Genomic DNA, 5,792 nt, shown 5'->3' on the forward strand with positions numbered 1-5,792 from the left:
TCCGCCACCTCATCAGGCGTTGTAGGGAGGTCATACAGGCACATGGATGCCACACACACTACTGAGCCTCATTTTGACTTGTTTTGAGGACATTACATCAAAGTTGGATCAGCCTGTAGTGTGGTTTTCCACTTTAATTTTGAGTGTGACTCCAAATCCAGACCTCCATGGGTTGATAAATTTGATTTCCATTGATAATTTTTGTGTGATTTTGTTGTCAGCACATTCAACTATGTAAAAAGAAAAAGTATTTAATAAGAATATTTCATTCATTCAGATCTAGGATGTGTTATTTTAGTGTTCCCTTTATTTTTTTGAGCAGTGTATATATATATTTGTCCTGTTGCACACAAGTGTTTACAGTTTTTCCCCAATTGCTAACATGCATTGGTCAAAACTGAAGTCACATTGTCAAAACTCTTCACACAGTCAGTGACACAGAAATGTATTTGGACCAAACTGTGAATCATTTTTCATTGCTTCCATGTTGATACTGTAAGGTTACCGTGATGGGTTCTAGACAGTTGATGAGAACTAGAACCCTCCAGTACTGTCTCAGTAGACAGTGAGAACTAGTACAGTACTGTACAGTGAGTGTTTACTAGACATGTTGATGAGAACTAGAACCCTCACAGTACTGTACAGTATGAGTGTTATACAGTACTGTACATGTTGATGAGAACTAGAACCCTCACAGTACTGTACAGTGTTATATGACAGTGTTATACTAGACATGTTGATGAGAACTAGAACCCTCACAGTACTGTACAGTATGAGTGTTATACTAGACATGTTGATGAGAACTAGAACCCTCACAGTACTGTACAGTAGTGTTATACTAGTGTTATGAGAACTAGACATACTTGATGAGAACATGTTGATGAGAACTAGAACCCTCACAGTACTGTACAGTATGAGTGTTATACTAGACATGTTGATGAGAACTAGAGCCCTCACAGTACTGTACAGTATGACAGTGTTATACTAGACATATTGATGAGAACTAGAACCCTCACAGTACTGTACAGTATGATGAGTGTTATACTAGACATGTTGATGAGAACTAGAACCCTCACAGTACTGTACAGTATGAGTGTTATACTAGACATATTGATGAGAACTAGAACCCTCACAGTACTGTACAGTATGAGTGTTATACTAGACATGTTGATGAGAACTAGAACCCAGTATGAGTGTTATACTAGACATTGTACTGTACAGTATGAGTGTTATACTACATGTTGATGAGAACTAGATGTACTTGTATGAGTGAACATGTTGATGAGAACTAGAGCCCTCACAGTACTGTACAGTATGAGTGTTATACTAGACATGTTGATGAGAACTAGAACCCTCACATGTTGATGAGTACTGTACAGTATGAGTGTTATACTAGACATGTTGATGAGAACTAGAACCCTCACAGTACTGTACAGTATGAGTGTTATACTAGACATGTTGATGAGAACTAGAACCCTCACAGTACTGTACAGTATGAGTGTTATACTAGACATGTTGATGAGAACTAGAACCCCCTCACAGTACTGTACCTAGACATGTTGATGAGAACTAGAACCCTCACAGTACTGTACAGTATGAGTGTTATACTACATGTTGATACTAGAACCCTCACAGTACTGTACAGTATGAGTGTTATACTAGACATGTACTTGATGATGGTTTTTGTAATTATTATTGCAGCCCTTGAATTTCTGGAATTTGTTATTATATGCAAAGATATAGAAAAAATTAAGGTTATTGAAGCAAATTGCTGCATTTCTGATTCATTCTTGTTACATATACTTTAGTACAGTCAATAAAGTGAAAAGGTGTTATTCTTATTCTGTAATGAAATACTGATTTACGTGAATATTCATTCAAACTTCAAAGAGAAGTTCCTAATTTATGTAATGCTCCCTGTTAGTGTTATTTAGGTCAGTGTGTTATGAGTGACAACGTACTGTATGCTTTCTGACTGAGAATTGTTGCCAGTGTTCTGGTCGAACGAGCTTATTTTGAGACATGTATGAAGTGTTTTGGTGGATTGACTGAGTTCTGGAGGTGAGATTAAGTGTTTGGCCAAGATGCATGTTGGTAATGCAGACAGTGAAGAGTTTTGAAAAAATGGATTCAGTATTGACCAATGCTTTTTAGCAATTGAAGAAAAACTGTAACAAATGTGTTTCTTGCATATCCCAACCTGAGACACCCGCAGAGAGTGGGGTGGGGTCACAGCTAGGGTCACCATTGTCCAGCGGTCCTGGAGCAATATCTATCACCCTGTCAGGTCCGGTATTCGAACCAGCAGCAACCCCAACGCTCTAACCTGCAGGCTACCTGTGTGTGTGTTATTACCTCTGTGCGTCTGTCTCAGAGCTACAGGTGTATTCAGGGGGTAGTAGGGGCGGAGGGATGGGCGGGACAAACTCCTCAAAGTCCATGATGTTGGTCAGGAAGGCGTCCTGAGGAGTGGTGCATTCTGGGTTGACGGAGCGAGAGCGGTGCGGGGCGAGCTAGAGAGAAACAAACAGAGATAGAGGGGAGAAATCATAAGGGATGGATAAAGAAAATATTGTCTGTGTGTGTGTGTGTGTGTGTGTGTGTGTGTGTGGACTCACCAGGTGCACTAGGTCCAGGGAGAAGATGTGTATACTACATGTGACAGTAGAGAGAGTACAGATGATGGTAGAGAGAATACTCAGACCACACGCACTGAACAACAGGTCCTGGAACAGAGAAGAGGACACTCAGACCACAAGCACTGAACAACAGGTCCTAGAACAGAGAAGAGGACACTCAGACCACAAGCACTGAACAACAGGTCCTGGAACAGAGAAGAGGACACCCAGACCACAAGCACTGAACAGCAGGTCCTGGAACAGAGAAGAGGACACTCAGACCACAAGCACTGAACAACAAGTCCTGGAACAGAGAAGAGGACACTCAGACCACAAGCACTGAACAACAGGTCCTGGAACAGAGGAGGGGAGATCAGCACGTAACACACAGGTCCTGGAACAGTGGAGGGGAGATCAGCACGTAACACACAGGTCCTGGAACAGAGGAGGGGAGATCAGCATGTAACACACAGCCAGGGCAGTTAGGAGCAGTTTGGTTACTGTTTGTAATCATTTATACATACTGCAGCGTGCATCATGTGCCTTGGCAATTATATTATGCTCTGCTTACGTCATCTGCAAAAATGATTGTCGACATCAGAAAATGTAGCCCACATACTCTCAGAGAATATAGACGCCACACACTGCCATTAAAACACACACACTGAGCTGTCATAAAACAAACACACACACACACACACATACACACTGAGCTGTCATTAAACACACACACTGAGCTGTCATTAAACACACACACAGAGCTGTCATTAAACACACACACACTGAGCTGTCATTAAACACACACACTGAGCTGTCATTAAACACACACACTGAGCTGTCATTAAACACACACACTGAGCTGTCATTAAACACACACACTGAGCTGTCATTAAACACACACACACTGAGCTGTCATTAAACACACACACACACTGAGCTGTCATTAAACACACACACTGAGCTGTCATTAAACACACACACTGAGCTGTCATTAAACACACACACTGAGCTGTCATTAAACACACACACACTGAGCTGTCATTAAACACACACACACTGAGCTGTCATTAAACACACACACACTGAGCTGTCATTAAACACACACACTGAGCTGTCATTAAACACACACACTGAGCTGTCATTAAACACACACACTGAGCTGTCATTAAACACACACACTGAGCTGTCATTAAACACACACACTGAGCTGTCATTAAACACACACACTGAGCTGTCATTAAACACACACACTGAGCTGTCATTAAAACACACACTGAGCTGTCATTAAACACACACACACTGAGCTGTCATTAAACACACACACTGAGCTGTCATAAAACAAACACACACACACACACACACACACACACACACACATACACACTGAGCTGTCATTAAACACACACACTGAGCTGTCATTAAACACACACACTGAGCTGTCATTAAACACACACACACTGAGCTGTCATTAAACACACACACTGAGCTGTCATAAAACAAACACACACACACATACACATACACACTGAGCTGTCATTAAACACACACACACTGAGCTGTCATAAAACACACACACACACTGAGCTGGCATAAAACACACACACACTGAGCTGTCATTAAACACACACACTGAGCTGTCATGAAACACACACACTGAGCTGTCATAAAACACACACACTGAGCTGTCATAAAACACACACACACACACACACACACACACACACACACACACTGAGCTGTCATGAAACACACACACTAAGCTGTCATAAAACACACACACACACACACACACACACACACACACACACACATTCACACTGAGCTGTCATTAAACACACACACTGAGCTGTCATTAAACACACACACACACTGAGCTGTCATAAAACACACACACACACTGATCTGTCATAAAACACACACACTGAGCTGTCATAAAACACACACACACACACTGATCTGTCATAAAACACACACACACACTGAGCTGTCATAAAACACACACATACTGAGCTGTCATTAAACACACACACACACACACTGAGCTGTCATTAAACACACACACTGAGCTGTCATAAAACACACACACACACACATACACACTGAGCTGTCATTAAACACACACACTGAGCTGTCATAAAACACACACACACACTGAGCTGTCATAAAAACACACACACTGAGCTGTCATTAAACACACACACTGAGCTGTCATGAAACACACACACACTGAGCTGTCATTAAACACACACACTGAGCTGTCATTAAACACACACACACTGAGCTGTCATTAAACACACACACACACTGAGCTGTCATAAACACACACACACACACACTGAGCTGTCATAAAACACACACACTGAGCTGTCATTAAACACACACACACTGAGCTGTCATTAAACACACACACTGAGCTGTCATTAAAACACACACACACTGAGCTGTCATTAAAACACACACACTGAGCTGTCATTAAACACACACACTGAGCTGTCTTTAAACACACACACACACTGAGCTGTCATAAAACACACACACACACTGAGCTGTCATAAAACACACAAACTGAGCTGTCATTAAACACACACACTGAGCTGTCATTAAACACACACACTGAGCTGTCATTAAAACACACACACTGAGCTGTCATTAAACACACACACTGAGCTGTCATGAAACACACACACTGAGCTGTCATAAAAACACACAGCTGTCACACACACACACACACACACACACACACACACACACACTGAGCTGTCATGAAACACACACACTGAGCTGTCATTAAACACACACACTGAGCTGTCATTAAACACACACACTGAGCTGTCATTAAACACACACACTGAGCTGTCATTAAACACACACACACTGAGCTGTCATTAAACACACACACTGAGCTGTCATAAAACAACACACACACACACACACACACACACACACACACATACACACTGAGCTGTCATTAAACACACACACTGAGCTGTCATTAAACACACACACTGAGCTGTCATTAAACACACACACACTGAGCTGTCATTAAACACACACACTGAGCTGTCATAAAACAAACACACACACACATACACATACACACTGAGCTGTCATTAAACACACACACACTGAGCTGTCATAAAACACACACACACACACTGAGCTGGCATAAAACAC

The sequence above is a fragment of the Oncorhynchus tshawytscha genome, linkage group LG23, assembly GCF_018296145.1.
Source record: "Oncorhynchus tshawytscha isolate Ot180627B linkage group LG23, Otsh_v2.0, whole genome shotgun sequence".
Taxonomy (NCBI): domain Eukaryota; kingdom Metazoa; phylum Chordata; class Actinopteri; order Salmoniformes; family Salmonidae; genus Oncorhynchus; species Oncorhynchus tshawytscha.